This window comes from Lolium perenne, chromosome 7, assembly GCF_019359855.2.
Source record: "Lolium perenne isolate Kyuss_39 chromosome 7, Kyuss_2.0, whole genome shotgun sequence".
NCBI lineage: Eukaryota > Viridiplantae > Streptophyta > Magnoliopsida > Poales > Poaceae > Lolium > Lolium perenne.
In genome coordinates this window covers 330,046,616-330,064,657 of record NC_067250.2, presented here as the reverse complement: position 1 = coordinate 330,064,657, position 18,042 = coordinate 330,046,616, and positions in this window count along the sequence as shown.

The window sequence follows — 18,042 nt, the reverse complement described above, 5'->3', positions numbered from 1 at the left end:
ATACTATGAGTAGAGCCTAAGGACATACTTGTCCATATGCTACAGCGGAGCGTGTTTCTCTCCCATACAGTGAATGCTAGGATCCATTTTATTCAAACAAAACAAAAAAAAAACAAAAACAACCGACGCTCCAAGAAAAGCACATAAGATGTGATGGAATAAAAATATAGTTTCAGGGGAGGAACCTGATAATGTTATCGATGAAGAAGGGGATGCCTTGGGCATCCCCAAGCTTAGACGCTTGAGTCTTCTTAGAATATGCAGGGGTGAACCACCGGGGCATCCCCAAGCTAAGAGCTTTCACTTTCCTTGATCATGTTGCATCATACTCCTCTCTTGATCCTTGAAAACTTCCTCCACACCGAACTTAGAACAACTCATTAGAGGATTAGTGGACAATAAAAATTAACATGTTCAGAGGTGACATAATCATTCTTAACACTTCTGGACATTGCATAAAGCTACTGGACATTCATGGATCAAAGAAACTCATCCATCATAGCAAAAGAGGCAATGCGAAATAAAAGGCAGAATCTGTCAAAACAGAACAGTTCGTATTGACGAATTTTATCGAGGCACCAGACTTGCTCAAATGAAAATACTCAAATTGAATGAAAGTTGCGTACATATCTGAGGATCACTCACGTAAATTGGCATAATTTTCTGAGTTACCTACAGAGAAAACAGCCCAGATTCGTGACAGCAAAGAAATCTGTTTCTGCGCAGTAATCCAAATCTAGTATGAACTTTACTATCAACGACTTTACTTGGCACAACAAAACACTAAACTAAGATAAGGAGAGGTTGCTACAGTAGTAAACAACTTCCAAGACACAAAATAAAAACAAAGTACTATAGTAAAAACCATGGGTTGTCTCCCATAAGCGCTTTTCTTTAACGCCTTTCAGCTAGGCGCAGAAAGTGTGTATCAAGTATTATCAAGAGATGGTGCATCTCCAGCGGGGTGTGGATTTTTCTCAACTATGCATTTTATCTTTTCTATGTGAGTTTCAGAGGCTCCCTTTTCGTTAGTCTTGGGCTTGCTACTCTCATCAAACAAATCTTCAGGAACAATCCAATCAAAATTCTTTTCTAGTGCCTCACACATTCCCAAGAGCTTGCAAGGTATTGATGTTTTAATATCCCCCTCATAATTAACTTCATTAGTGTACTTTTGTCTATCCTTTTCCATCTTCTCAAGGGTACTGGCAAAGTTGGTATAAGAGCCTAGCATATTATATTTAGTGAAGACTTTTCTAGCTTCTCTCGCTATCCCCCCAAATTCTTTAAGAAGGGTTTCTAATACAAAATCTTTCTTTTCTCCTTCTTCCATATCACTGAGTGTAAGAAACATATGTTGAATCACAGGATTAAGATTAACAAATCTAGCTTCTAACGCGTGTACTAAAGAAGCAACAGCAATTTCATAAGTAGGAGCAAGTTCTACCAAGTGTCTATCTTCAAAATCTTCAACCGTACTAATATGAGTGAAAAAATCTTCTATATTATCTTTCCCAAGGATAGACCCTCGGCCTACCGGTACATCTTTAAGAACAAACTTAGGGGGAAACATGATGAAATAAGTAAAGTAAATGCAAGTAACTAATTTTTTTGTGTTTTTGATATAGCAAACAAGATAGCAAATAAAGTAAAACTAGCAACTAATTTTTTTGTATTTTGATTTAGTGCAGCAAACAAAGTAGTAAATAAAACTAAGCAAGACAAAAACAAAGTAAAGAGATTGGGAAGTGGAGACTCCCCTTGCAGCGTGTCTTGATCTCCCCGGCAACGGCGCCAGAAAAAGAGCTTGATACGCGTACAACACGCGTCCGTTGGGAACCCCAAGAGGAAGGTGTGATGCGTACAGCGGCAAGTTTTCCCTCAGTATGAAACCAAGGTTTATCGAACCAGTAGGAGCCAAGAAGCACGTTGAAGGTTGATGGCGGCGGGATGTAGTGCGGCGCAACACCAGGGATTCCGGCGCCAACGTGGAACCTGCACAACACAACCAAAGTACTTTGCCCCAACGAAACAGCGAGGTTGTCAATCTCACCGGCTTGCTGTAACAAAGGATTAGATGTATAGTGTGGATGATGATTATTTGCAGAGAACAAGAGAACAAAGATTGCAAGAGATTGTATTTCAAGATAGAGAATTGGACCGGGGTCCACAGTTCACTAGAGGTGTCTCTCCCATAAGATAAACAGCATGTTGGGTGAACAAATTACAGTTGGGCAATTGACAAATAAAGAGGGCATGACCATGCACATACATATTATGATGAGTATAGTGAGATTTAATTGGGCATTACGACAAAGTACATAGACCGCTATCCAGCATGCATCTATGCCTAAAAAGTCCACCTTCAGGTTATCATCCGAACCCCCTCCAGTATTAAGTTGCTAACAACAGACAATTGCATTAAGTATTGCGCGTAATGTAATCAGTAACTACATCCTCGAACATAGCACCAATGTTTTATCCCTAGTGGCAACAGCATATCCATAATCTTAGAGATTTCTGTCACTTCCCCAGATTCACGGAGACATGAACCCACTATCGAGCATAAATACTCCCTCTAGGAGTTACAAGCATCTACTTGGCCAGAGCATCTACTAGTAACGGAGAGCATGCAAGATCATAAACAACACATAGACATAACTTTGATAATCAACATAACAAGTATTCTCTATTCATCGGATCCCAACAAACGCAACATATAGAATTACAGATAGATGATCTTGATCATGTTGGGCAGCTCACAAGACCCGACAATTAAGCACAATGGGGAGAAGACAACCATCTAGCTACTGCTATGGACCCATAGTCCAGGGGTAGACTACTCACACATCACTCCGGAGGCGACCATGGCGGCGTAGAGTCCTCCGGGAGATGATTCCCCTCTCCGGCAGGGTGCCGGAGGCGATCTCCTGAATCCCCCGAGATGGGATTGGCGGCGGCGGCGTCTCTGGAAGGTTTTCCGTATCGTGACTCTCGGTACTGGGGGTTTCGCGACGGAGGCTTTAAGTAGGCGGAAGGGCAGGTCAGGAGGCGGCACGAGGGGCCCACACCATAGGGCCGCGCGGCCAAGGCAGGGGCCGCGCCGCCCTAGGGTTTGGCTGCCTCGTGGCCCCACTTCGTCTCCTCTTCGGTCTTCTGGAAGCTTCGTGGCAAAATAGGACCCTGGGCGTTGATTTCGTCCAATTCCGAGAATATTTCGTTACTAGGATTTCTGAAACCAAAAACAAAGCAGAACAAAGAATCGCACTTCGGCATCTTGTTAATAGGTTAGTTCCAGAAAATGCACGAATATGACATAAAGTGTGCATAAAACATGTAGATATCATCAATAATGTAGCATGGAACACAAGAAATTATCGATACGTCGGAGACGTATCACTAGGGTGCTGCCCGTCGCGGCTTTGGCTGGGGCCATCGATCTGGGCGGCGGCCCATCTGGCGTGGCGACGACGTGCTCGCGGCAGGCGGCGTCGCGGGTGGCTCTGGCCGTCGGCCTCTGATACGTCCAAAACGTATCTACTTTCCCGAACACTTTTGCTATTGTTTTGCCTCTAATTTGTGTATTTTGGATGCAACTAACACGGACTAACGCTGTTTTCAGCAGAATTGCTCTGGTGTCTCGTTTTTGTGCAGAAATCCAACTTTCGGGAAAATCCTCGGAATTTATGCAGAAGGCCTTATTTTCCCAGAATAATGACGGAGCCAGAAGGACAATTAAGGTGGAGGCCCGAGGGCCCCACACCATAGGGCGGCGCGGCCCAGGGGGGGCCCGCGCGGCCCTGTGGTGTGGCCCCCTCGGCCGGCCTCCAACGCCCTCCTTCGGACTATTTATCGGCCTCGACCTAAAAACGCACGGGAAGAAGTCGAAGTCGCCAGAAACCCTCCAGAACGCCGCCACATCGCGAAACTCCGTCGCGGGAGCCAGAAGTCTCCGTTACGGCACTCACGGGACGGGGAATTGGAGGAGATCATCGCCATCATCACCGCCAACGCCTCTACATCAACCAGCCATGTTTCCCCCATCCATGTGTGAGTAATTCCCCCGCTGTAGGCCGAAGGGGATGGTAGGGATTGGATGAGATTGGTCATGTAATAGCATAAGATTGTTAGGGCATAGTGCCTAGTGTCCGTAATTGGTACTTTGATGATATTGTTGCAACTTGTTATGCTTAATGCTTGTCACTAGGGCCCGAGTGCCATGATCTCAGATCTGAACATGTTATTGTTTCATCATGATATTCATTGTTTATGGTCTTACCTATAAGTTGTATACACATGTCGCTGTCCGGAACCGATGGCCCCGAAGTGACAGAAATCGGGACAACCGGAGGGAATGGTAGCGATGTGAGGATCACATGTGTTCACGGAGTGTTAATGCTTTGCTCCGGTACTCTATTAAAAGGAGTACCTTAATATCCAGTAGTTTCCCTTGAGGCCCGGCTGCCACCGGCTGGTAGGACAAAAGATGTTGTGCAAGTTTCTCATTGCGAGCACGCACGACTATATATGGAACACATGCCTATTGATTGCTTTGTACTTGGACACCGTTTTATTATTATCTGCAAATGCCCTGCTATGATTGTTACATGAGTTTCTCTCATCCATGCAACGCCCGTTCATCCGTCCCCGTGCCTACAGTATTTTAATCCTGCTGTTTACTAAAATCACTACTGCTGTCTTTGTTACTCTGCTGCTGTTATTTCACTACTGCTACTGCTATAAAACTCATATTATCGATAAACTCTTGCGAGCAAGTCTGTTTCAGTGTGCAGCTGAATTGACAACTCATTGTGAAGGCTTCCAAGTGTTCTGTGTCTCCCCTTGTGTCGAATCAATAAATTGGGTTTTACTTCCCTCGAAGACTGTTGCGATCCCCTATACTTGTGGGTCATCAAGACTATTTTCTGGCGCCGTTGCCGGGGAGCATAGCTTTATTTGGAAGTTCACTTGGATTAATATTGTTCGCTGCAAATTCTCCATCATGGGTAAACCTCGCGATACTAAGATCGCCATATTACCATCCACTACAAGAAAAGGTACAATTCTGAATACCTCCGCTACACTTGATTCACCATCTGTGATTGATAAACTTGTTTCACCGCCGCATGCTTCACATGCGGGTACTTCTGCTGAATCTGAAAACTCTCATAATATTGATAATATTTCTGCTGTGCTTGATGATAGTGGTTCATTGGGATCTTTTCTAGACGCTACGATTACTAGGTCTAGACAAATTGAAAATACTGAAACTCCTAATGCTACTACACCTGTTAATTCACCTGAACTTGATTATTTTAGTGATGATCCTGATGAAGATTATGTGGAGCTTAATGATGATTTTATTGAAAAATGCAATGCTACTACTGATGCAAGAAAAATTAAAAAGTTGCTTGCAGAACATGCTGTTAGATATAAACTGTCTCCTGATCCTAAATTTGCCACATCTCCCATAAACATTAAGGATAAAGATTATGATTTTTCTCTTGATCTATCTCATATAGCTATTGTTGAGAAAACACCCTTTTGTGGTACTGAAAAAGAAAGTGCTGTTGAACACATGACTGAGTTATCTACTCTAAGTAGCTTGTTTTCTGATGATGTCAAGATGCGTACTTACTTTGTTGCTAAAATCTTTCCATTCTCATTAAAGGATGATGCTAAAACTTGGTATAATAATTTGCCACCTAATTCTATTAAAAGTCCGAAAGAATTGCTTGATGTTTTCTTCCGCAAATACTTTCCTGCTAGTGCTCAACATATTGCTTTGCAGAGAATTTATAATTTTGACCAGGGAGATGAAGAGAAATTGCCTGAGGCTTGGGCGAGATTTTGCTCTCTTATTAGAGCTCGGCCTGATCATGATTTGGAAAAGCATGATTTACTTGATATATTTTATAGCGGACTAACCATTGAGTCTAGGGCATACCTGGATAGTTGTGCTGGTTGTGTTTTCAGGAAAGAACTCCAGATTTACGCTGAAGAATTATTGGCTAAAATAAGCCGGAATCATGATGATTGGACTACGCCTGAACCAACTCCAACGACAATGTTGAAGAAGAGGGGTTTAATTAAATTGAATGATGAAGATATGAGGGAAGCCAAGAAGTCTCTCAAGGAGAAAGGTATTAAATCTGAAGATGTGAAGAATCTACCTCCTATAGAAGATATATGTGAGATAATTCCCCCTTCATCCATGATTGAGGTAAACTCCCTTCAACGCTTTACTAGGGAAGATATTCCATATTCGAAACCTCCTGCACAATGCTTAGATGAGTTTGATAATTATATTGTTAAGCAAGAAAATTTTAATATGAGAGTAGAGAATAATTTAATGGAAAATTCTCGAGCTATTAGTGAATTGCATGATATTGTGGAGAGAACCTCCAATGATGTTAAGATGCTTGTTAAACATTTTCATATGATTCAAACTCAAATTGATCAACTCACTAAAGTGCAAAATGATTTATTAGGGAATAATTCTAAAGAGAAACATGCTTATGAAGTAACAACTAGAGGTGGTGTCTCTACCCAGGATCCTCTGTATCCTGAAGGGCATCCCAAAAGAATTGAACAAGATTCTCAACGCATTGAACCTAGTGCTCCTTCTAAGAAGAAAAAGAAGAAGAAACATAAAAATGTTGTAGAATCCTCTGAACCTGCTAATGATCCTAATAGTATTTCTATTTCTGATGCTGAAACTGAAAGTGGTAATGAACATGATAAAGATAATGATAAGAATGATACTCCTGGTAAAGAAGAGGTTGAAGAAGAACCTGAAAAGCATGCTAAAAATAAAAAGTATACTAAAGAAGATTTTATTGCTGAGAAACATGGTAATGAAAGAGAACCTTGGGTTCAAAAGCAAATGCCTTTTCCTGCTAAGAAACTAAAATCAAAAGAAGAAGAACACTATAATAAATTTTGTGATTGGATGAAACCTTTATTCTTGCAAATCCCTTTGACTGATGCTATTAAATTGCCTCCTTATTCAAAGTATATGAAAGATATTGTTACTAACAAAAGGAAAATCCCCAATGAGGAAATTTCCACTATGCTTGCTAATTACTCTTTCAATGGCAAAATTCCAAAGAAGTTGGGCGACCCAGGTATACCTACTATTCCTTGTTCTATTAAGAATAATTATGTTAAAACTGCTCTATGTGACTTGGGAGCCGGTGTTAGTGTTATGCCTTTTTCTCTTTATAAGAGACTTTACTTAGATAAGTTGATACCTACTGATATATCTTTGCAAATGGCTGATAAATCTACTGCTATTCCTGTTGGTATATGTGAGAATGTTCCTGTTCAAGTTACTACTAATTGCTTGATATTAACTGATTTTGTTGTGTTGGAAATGAAGATGATAATATGTCTATTATTCTTGGGAGACCTTTTCTTAACACCGCAGGGGCTGTTATTGATTGCAATAAAGGAAAGGTTACTTTCAATATTGATGATAGGGAGCATACCGTTTATTTTCCCAAGAGGATTGAGAAAGCGTGTGGAGTTAATACTATTTCTAATGTGAGAACTATCAAAGTGGGAACTATTGATTGTCCTATATATGAGCCTAAAGAAGAATATCAAACTTTCGTGATTGGATCCATATCAATACAATTCAAGGTAACATGATTGATTTGAGGTTTATTTCTTCTTATGCTATGTAAAATTTATTTGGTGGCAAGACCTGATCAACCTTGTTAACGAATACTTTTTATATGCATAGAGGAGGTAAACAACATCTCTTTCTTCCTCCACTTGCTCTAGTTGCTGTAGCATTTTTAATTTGCAAAGTCCCTTAGTTATTTGGAGATTTCAAAATTTTTCCTGGCCAGTAATAATAAACTAAATACCCAGAAATGTGCATTTTTCAAAGTTTTCAAAAATTCACAAAAATTATACCGTTGGTCCTATTTTTCGACGAGGCACCTGGGAGCACCAGAGGATGACCTGTGGGGCACCAGAGGGCGCCAAACCACAGGCCGGCGCGGCCAAGGAGGTGGCCGCGCCACCATTTGGTGTGGGCCCCTCCTTGCCCCACTTTGTCATCTCTTTCTCCCAACACTTTCTCTCTCCCGAAAAAACTCGTACCAAGTTCCTCTCTCTCGCGTTTTTGCTCCAGAGCTCCAGATTTTTCGATCTCTTTGCTCAGCCCAGATTTCTTGCTGAAATTTGGCACATTTGCTCCTTGGTATGTGACTCTTCCACCCATCCAAGTAGAATTTTGTTTGGTTGAGTATATCTTGAATATTTTGCTGCTGTAGGTAACATGTTTAGTGAGCTTGCATGCTTGTTCTAAGTGGTAGAAACTAGTTTTGATGCATGATTAGTACTCTAGCAAGTTCCTATGGTAGTTTCCCTTGATTATATGTCACCAAATCAAATTTTTATATTGTTTGTTGAAATTTCAGAAAATGGAGTGGAATAGATATCACTTGAACCAGCAAGAATTGGAAGTCCAACAAGTTATGAGAGTCAATCGTGAAGAGGGAGTATACCCCTCTTATTACCCGTGCGCGGATTTCATGAGAAGCGCGGGAATACTTGAAGATGTTCAAAGTCTAATTTCTCGTGCAGGGCTGATTGACTTTGTTGAAGGAGAGCCAAGACAATATGTAAAATTAACTATGTCTTTTGTGCAGGACTTCAAGTTCAATTGGTCACGATCTAACCCCACGGTCCAGTATAAAATTTACAATAAAGCTGTCAACTTGCCATTCAGTGATTTTTGTGCAGCAATTAGAGTACCGCAATGGGGGTCATGCGAGAAGATAAGGGGATCGCCGCAAGAACTCTTGGACCTCTTCAAGATGATTTGCGATGGAAGGAGTTTCTCAGGGGATAATGGTAAAATCACTAGTATTCAGCTCCCGGCTATCCGCTACTTTGCCTATTTTATTACCAAATGCGTTCTTGCTAAAAAGATTGGTGGTAAACTTTCTATCCCGGATTTGGCTTTTCTAGCTGCGGCACTGCAAAGTAGTAGGACCTATAATTTGGGGGCATTGATAGCTTATAGACTTGCTACTAACCGTGAGAAAGGTGGAATTTGTGGAGGTCTCATCGCCTCTCGTTTACTAGCTTTTCATAATGTAGAACCTCATCATTTTGATATTCCATTCCCCATAGAAAAACTTGACATAGCCTCTATGATTAAACATGAATTTGTTTCAGATTCCTCCAACTTGGGTAACCTGTTTTACAAGATGACATTTTATAAGAAAGTCTGGAGAATAACTAAGAAAACTGAGAAACTAGTAAGATTGCCTGCGCCTGTTTTGTCTAACCTTGATTCCAGGGGAGATTGGTCGGTCACAGAAGGTGCACTGGATGCACACATAGAGAGAGGAGGTCAACATGCAAGAGACGACACGGAGGTCGAGGAGCACCTCGACTCATCATCCGATGCAGCAAGTTCCTCGCATCAACATGTTGGATATGTGGAGCCTCCACGCTTTTCTTCTGCACAGGAACTTTACTATGATTACTCCATGAATTACCCACCGGCGAGGAACAACGATCCTCGTTGGGGTTGAATTCCACTTAGGCCAACAGCCTAAGCTTGGGGGGAGGTATACCGGCATCACTCATTCTTTGCATATTATGGTTGCTGGATACGTGTACATACTTGTTTTGTTCGTTTGAGTGGTTTTCTAATGAGAGGAAGATGATATTTGGGGAAGTGCTGCCTGAAAACAGATTCTGGACTGTTACTAGAAAAATTCGTGCGCACAGCCAGAGCATTATTTTGAGCTGCCAATTTTTGTGCGGGTTCCCCAGGTTGTTATCTAACTTTCATTAGTTGAACACTTTTCGAGCTGAGCAACGTAAGATTTTTGTAAAAATCGATTTCTGTACTGCTGTCAGGTTTTGGCAGATTTCTGTCATCCTGCTTTTCTGTGTTTCTTTTAGTTTGCTATTTCTTGTTTTTGTTTTGTTTCCTTCCCAAAACACAAAAAGACCAAAAATATTTCTGTTGTTTCTCTTCACCATTTGTTTGCTTTGGTTTCTTGCATTTGTTTCGCTTTATTTGCTGTTGCTAGTTTGTTATAAGAAAACCCAAAAAGATTTTGCTTTGTTTGTTTGTTTCCTTTTGTTCTTGTTTCTAATTCGAAAACACCAAAAATATTTGCTGTTCTTCTTTGGTTTGTAAAGTTCTTTATGAGTTCAATGGTCTTCGGTGGCTGGAGCGTGGTTTTCATTTCATATTATCCAAGCTGCACAAGTGAAAAGGCAATAATGACGATCTACGACAATTGGATTGTGGTGAGAGGCTGGTATGAACTCTATTTGTTTTCATTTTTGTACATATACTCATCCATGTGAGCATGCTTAGTTGGTTCATGTGAGGTATATGTTATTTGAGAAAGTCTAGTAGTTTATGATCTCTCATGATTAGCTCCAATCTATTAATATGAGTAGCATGTCATGGATGTTTGCTTGCATTGTTTTATTCATAAGTAAGTATGGCATTGTGGTATCCTCCTCTGAATAATTCATTTATATCGACTTGGCACATGCTCACGCATGCATATGACTGAACAAAAAGTCAATTAAGCCTCGATGATTTATATTGCTTCAGAGTTCTTGTATCACTTTTATGCCTCCGTTAATTTATTTTGCCGCAAGCATGATTATGACAATTCGCTCTCTTGATTTGTCGCTCCCTAGTCTATTGCTAGCCTTCACTTGTACTGAGCGGGAACGCTGCTCGTGCTTCCAAACACCTGAAAACCAAGTTGTTCCAAAAGTGTCCACCATAAATACCTATGCATGGCATTTCAAACCATTCCAAGTAAATTCTCATGCGCTACCTTTAAAACCTTCAAAATGCTTCTCAATTTGTGTTTATGTTTCATAGCTCATGAGGAAGTATGTGGTGTTTAGCTTTCAACCTTGTCATTTACTTTTGACGGACTCTCATATGGACTAGTGGCACATCCGCTTATCCAATAACTTTGCAAAAAGAGCTGGCAATGGGATTCCCAGTCCCAAATTAATTAACTTAAATAGACACTCCTCCATGGTTTGTGATTGTTGGACGGCACCCGAAGGATTCGGTTAGCCATGGCTTGTGTAAGCAAAGGTTGGGGGGAGTGTCATCATCATAATAAAAATAAAATAAAAAGGCACTCCTTCATGGTATGAGATTGTTGGCAGGCACCCGAGGATTCGGTTAGCCATGGTTTGTGTAAGAAAGGTTGGAAGGAGTGCCACATAAATATGCAAATAATTCATGGGAGCCGCTCTTGAAAGTCCGGTTGGCGAGGTAGTTAGTGTACCCATTACCATTCGTTGACAACAACAAACACCTCTCAAAATAATTTTACTCCTGTCTTTATAAAAATGAAAAGCTCTAGCGCATGTAAATCCCTGCTTCCCTCTGCGAAGGGTCAATCTTTTACTTTTATGTTGAGTCTCCATTATTTCTTTGAGCACTATCTTGAGAGCACAACTGTCATTCTTAGTATAATATGCTTGTCTCAAAATATGATTGATTGTGGTATAACTTTGATGCATTTATCTTTTGACAATCACTACTTCTAGTCTTTCTATGAACTCCAGAGGTGCCCGGGCATTTATGTTTTGCCAACCAAATACAGGCAAGCGAGATACCACTTTATCATACTCTCTTATGAACATTGCAATCCTGCTTATACACATGATTCATGATGCTTATTAATTGTTGGTACCTCTCCATGATTGACATAGCTGTTAGATGATCTTATTTGCATGTATCTCATTATGAATTGCTTAAGTATTAGCCATAGCATGAGAATATATACATCATATGAGCAAATGTGTTCGTGAAAGTTCTTTTATCGCTCAGTTGTTAACTGAATTGCTTGAGGACAAGCAATAAGCTAAGCTTGGGGGAGTTGATACGTCCAAAACGTATCTACTTTCCCGAACACTTTTGCTATTGTTTTGCCTCTAATTTGTGTATTTTGGATGCAACTAACACGGACTAACGCTGTTTTCAGCAGAATTGCTCTGGTGTCTCGTTTTTGTGCAGAAATCCAACTTTCGGGAAAATCCTCGGAATTTATGCAGAAGGCCTTATTTTCCCAGAATAATGACGGAGCCAGAAGGACAATTAAGGTGGAGGCCCGAGGGCCCCACACCATAGGGCGGCGCGGCCCAGGGGGGGCCCGCGCGGCCCTGTGGTGTGGCCCCCTCGGCCGGCCTCCGACGCCCTCCTTCGGACTATTTATCGGCCTCGACCTAAAAACGCACGGGAAGAAGTCGAAGTCGCCGAAACCCTCCGTAACGCCGCCACATCGCGAAACTCCGTCGCGGGAGCCAGAAGTCTCCATTCTGGCACTCCGCCGGGACGGGGAATTGGAGGAGATCATCGCCATCATCACCGCCAACGCCTCTACATCAACCAGCCATGTTTCCCCCATCCATGTGTGAGTAATTCCCCCGCTGTAGGCCGAAGGGGATGGTAGGGATTGGATGAGATTGGTCATGTAATAGCATAAGATTGTTAGGGCATAGTGCCTAGTGTCCGTAATTGGTACTTTGATGATATTGTTGCAACTTGTTATGCTTAATGCTTGTCACTAGGGCCCGAGTGCCATGATCTCAGATCTGAACATGTTATTGTTTCATCATGATATTCATTGTTTATGGTCTTACCTATAAGTTGTATACACATGTCGCTGTCCGGAACCGATGGCCCCGAAGTGACAGAAATCGGGACAACCGGAGGGAATGGTAGCGATGTGAGGATCACATGTGTTCACGGAGTGTTAATGCTTTGCTCCGGTACTCTATTAAAAGGAGTACCTTAATATCCAGTAGTTTCCCTTGAGGCCCGGCTGCCACCGGCTGGTAGGACAAAAGATGTTGTGCAAGTTTCTCATTGCGAGCACGCACGACTATATATGGAACACATGCCTATTGATTGCTTTGTACTTGGACACCGTTTTATTATTATCTGCAAATGCCCTGCTATGATTGTTACATGAGTTTCTCTCATCCATGCAACGCCCGTTCATCCGTCCCCGTGCCTACAGTATTTTAATCCTGCTGTTTACTAAAATCACTACTGCTGTCTTTGTTACTCTGCTGCTGTTATTTCACTACTGCTATTGCTATAAAACTGTTACTACTGATAAACTCTTGCGAGCAAGTCTGTTTCCAGGTGCAGCTGAATTGACAACTCCGCTGTTAAGGCTTCCAAGTGTTCTTTGTCTCCCCTTGTGTCGAATCAATAAATTGGGTTTTACTTCCCTCGAAGACTGTTGCGATCCCCTATACTTGTGGGTCATCAGCCTCGTCCTCTCGGGAGGTACGACCGCGGCGGGCGGCGGCTGCGGCTTGGAGGTCCTCCTCCTCGTCAATCTGGTGCGTGTCTCCCCGTCCGGATCTCTCTCCTCCACAAGTTTGGTTGAGGGCGGTGGGTGCTCCCTGTCCTCGAACATGGTGGGTGTTGGTGGTTTACTTGGGACCAGGGGAAACCCTAGGTCGGCTGGCTCGGCCCAGCAGCGGCGATGCCTTCGGGCGCCGTTCTTCCTCCTTGGAGGCGTGGCTGAGGTCCTCTATTTACACCCCGACCTACCTCCCGGGCGAAAGCCCAAAATCCTGCGGATTGGGCGACATCGACGTGCTGCACGCCGTGTCCTTGTTGGAGGCGTCGCCTGGGGAGTGTGGTGCTCTGTGTGAAGAGTTGAAGGAGGGAGATTTGACATGTGCAGCTGCTTCCGGTGGCTTTCCTGCCTCTCTCAGGTTCTCCAAGGTCGGCAATGGTTTGGCGGATGTGGTGTGCTCCTTTCCTTCGGTGGTCGTGGTTTGGGGCTGTCCCGGGGCTCGAGTCCAACTCCTCTCCAGCTCTTGGGTGAGCTGATCTCATGTCCGATGGTTCAACACCTTCGAGCCAAGGCGAGAGGGTAGGGACCCTCTTCGGCGTGATAACAGGAGGGTGTCTGATGCTTGCAGTCTAGGGTGTCTTCCTCGAGCACAATCTCCATCATGCTTCATGGCAGTGCCTCGTCGTGCCTTCCGTTCTTGATGTCTTGGTGCCGGAGCGTGGTAGTCTTCACCTTGCAAGTTCCTTCGGTGCTTGCGTCTAGTGTTGAGTTGTAAGCTGTTCGGGGTGCTCCCTTGTATCGTTCGGCCATTGTGGTGTGTCGTGTGTGGTGTTGTGTTGTGGATGGGTGGCCTTGTGTAATCCATGGCCGGTTGATGGCTTTGTTAATTCAAAGTCGGGCTCCTCTGACCCTACTGTTTAAAAATTCAGCCTGGCAGCGTGTGTTAGACATGCTATAGAGCCAAAGACAACAACCCCCATTGGAAGTCTCTTGTTGCGCACGCGAGCCCACCCTCGCCCGAGCTCCTACATCCACCATCCATTCCCATCCAACGGCTAGCAACGTGATACGCGTACAGCACGCGACCATTGGGAACCCCAAGAGGAAGGTGTGATGCGTACAGCGGCAAGTTTTCCCTCAGTAAGAACCAAGGTTTATCGAACCAGTAGGAGCCAAGAAGCATGTTGAAGGTTGATGGCGGCGAGATGTAGTGCGGCGCAACACCAGGGATTCCGGCGCCAACGTGGAACCTGCACAACACAACCAAAGTACTTTGCCCCAACGAAACAGTGAGGTTGTCAATCTCACCGGCTTGCTGTAACAAAGGATTAGATGTATAGTGTGGATGATGATTGTTTGCAGAAAACAGTAGAACAAGTATTACAGTAGATTGTATTCGATTAAAAGAATGGACCGGGGTCCACAGTTCACTAGAGGTGTCTCTCCCATAAGATAAATAGCATGTTGGGTGAACAAATTACAGTTGGGCAATTGACAAATAGAGAGGGCATGACAATGCACATACATGATATGATGAATATTGTGAGATTTAATTGGGCATTACGACAAAGTACATAGACCGCTATCCAGCATGCATCTATGCCTAAAAAGTCCACCTTCAGGTTATCATCTGAACCCCTTCCAGTATTAAGTTGAAAACAACAGACAATTGCATTAAGTATGGTGCGTAATGTAATCAATAACTACATCCTCGGACATAGCATCGATGTTTTATCCCTAGTGGCAACAACACATCCACAACCTTAGAACTTTCTGTCACTGTCCCAGATTTAATGGAGGCATGAACCCACTATCGAGCATAAATACTCCCTCTTGGAGTTAAGAGTAAAAACTTGGCCAGAGCCTCTACTAATAACGGAGAGCATGCAAGATCATAAACAACACATAGGTAATAGATTGATAATCAACATAGCATAGTATTCTCTATCCATCGGATCCCAACAAACACAACATATAGCATTACATATAGATGATCTTGATCATGTTAGGAAGCTCACAAGACCCGATAATGAAGCACAATTAGGAGAAGACGATCATCTAGCTACTGCTATGGACCCATAGTCCAGGGGTGAAGTACTCACTCATCACTCCGGAGGCGACCATGGCGGTGAAGAGTCCTCCGGGAGATGATTCCCCTCTCCGGCAGGGTGCCGGAGGCGATCTCCTGAATCCCCCGAGATGGGATTGGCGGCGGCGGCGTCTCTAGAAGGTTTTCCGTGTCGTGGCTCTCGGTACTGGGGGTTTCGCGACGAAGGCTTTAAGTAGGCGGAGGAGATAGGTCAGGGGGCCTGACACTCTGACAGGGGCCCCACACAACAGGTCGGCGCGACCAAGGGCCAGGCCGCGCCGCCCTAGTGTTTGGCCACCTCGTGGCCCCACTTCGTATCATCTTCGGTCTTCTAGAAGCTTCGTGTGAAAATAGGCCCCTGGGCGTTGATTTCGTCCAATTCCGAGAATATTTCCTTACTAGGATTTCTGAAACCAAAAACAGCAGAAAACAGCAACTGGCTCTTCGGCATCTCGTTAATAGGTTAGTGCCGGAAAATGCATAAATATGACATAAAGTATGCATAAAACATGTAGATATGATCAATAATGTGGCATGGAACATAAGAAATTATCGATACGTCGGAGACGTATCAGCATCACCAAGCTTAGTTTCTGCTCGTCCCGAGCAGGTAAACGATAACAAAGATAATTTCTGGAGTGACATGCCATCATAACCTTGATCATACTATTGTAAGCATATGTAATGAATGCAACAATCCAAACAATGGTAAATGATATGAGTAAACAAATGAATCATATAGCAAAGACTTTTCATGAATAGTACTTCAAGACAAGCATCAATAAGTCTTGCATAAGAGTTAACTCATAAATCAATAATTCAAAGTAAAGGTATCGAAGCAACACAAAGGAAGATTAAGTTTCAGCGGTTGCTTTCAACTTGTAACATGTATATCTCATGGATAGTTGTCAATGCAAAGTAATATAACAAGTGCAATATGCAAGTATGTAGGAATCAATGCACAGTTCACACAAGTGTTTGCTTCTTGAGATGGAGAGAAATAGGTGAACTGACTCAACATAAAAGTAAAAGAATGGCCCTTCGCAGAGGGAAGCATCGATTGCTATATTTGTGCTAGAGTTTTGATTTTGAAAACAAGAAACAATTTTGTCAACGGTAGTAATAAAGCATATGTGTTATGTAAATTATATCCTACAAGTTGCAAGCCTCATGCATAGTATACTAATAGTGCCCGCACCTTGTCCTAATTAGCTCGGATTACCTGGATTATCATTGCAATGCATATGTTTTAACCAAGTGTCACAAAGGGGTACCTCTATGCCGCCAGTACAAAGGTCTAAGGAGAAAGCTCGCATTGGATTTCTCGCTTTTGATTATTCTCAACTTAGACATCCATACCGGGACAAGATAGACAACAGATAATGGACTCCTCTTTAATGCTTAAGCATTCAACAACAGTTAATTTTCTCATATGAGATTGAGGATATTTGTCCAAAACTGAAACTTCCACCATGGATCATGGCTTTAGTTAGCGGCCCAATGTTCTTCTCTAACATTATGCATGCTCTAACCATTCTAGCGGTAAATCTCCCTTACTTCAGACAAGACGGACATGCATAGCAACTCACATGATATTCAACAAAGAGTAGTTGATGGCGTCCCCAGGAACATGGTTATCGCACAACAAGCTACTTAATAAGGGATAAAGTGCATAAGTACATATTCAATACCACAATAGTTTTTAGGCTATTTGTCCCATGAGCTATATATTGCAAAGGTGAAGGATAGAAATTTTAAAGGTAGCACTCAAGCAATTTACTTTGGAATGGCGGATAAATACCATGTAGTAGGTAGGTATGGTGGACACAAATGGCATAGTGGTTGGCTCAAGGATTTTGGATGCATGAGAAGTATTCCCTATCGATACAAGGCTTAGGCTAGCAAGGCTATTTGAAACAAACACAAGGATGAACCGGTGCAGCAAAAATCACATAAAAGACATATTGTAAACATTATAAGACTCTACACCGTCTTCCTTGTTGTTCAAACTCAACACTAGAAATTATCTAGACCTTAGAGAGACCAATTATGCAAACCAAATTTTAGCAAGCTCTATGTATTTCTTCATTAATAGGTGCAAAGTATATGATGCAAGAGCTTAAACATGAGCACAACAATTGCCAAGTATCACATTATCCAAGACATTATAGCAATTACTACATGTAGCATTTCCTGATTCCAACCATATAACAATTTAACGAAGAAGATTCAATCTTCGCCATGAATATTATGAGTAAAGCCTAAGGACATATTTGTCCATATGCAACAGCGGAGCGTGTCTCTCTCCCACACAATGAATGCTAGGATCCATTTTATTCAAACAAAAAAAAACAAAAACAAACCGACGCTCCAAGCAAAGTACATAAGATGTGATGGAATAAAAATATAGTTTCACTAGAGGAACCTGATAATGTTGTCGATGAAGAAGGGGATGCCTTCGGCATCCCCAAGCTTAGACGCTTGAGTCTTCTTGAAATATGCAGGAGTGAACCACCGGGGCATCCCCAAGCTTAGAGCTTTCACTCTCCTTGATCATATTGTATCATCCTCCTCTCTTGATCCTTGAAAACTTCCTCCACACCAAACTCAAAACAA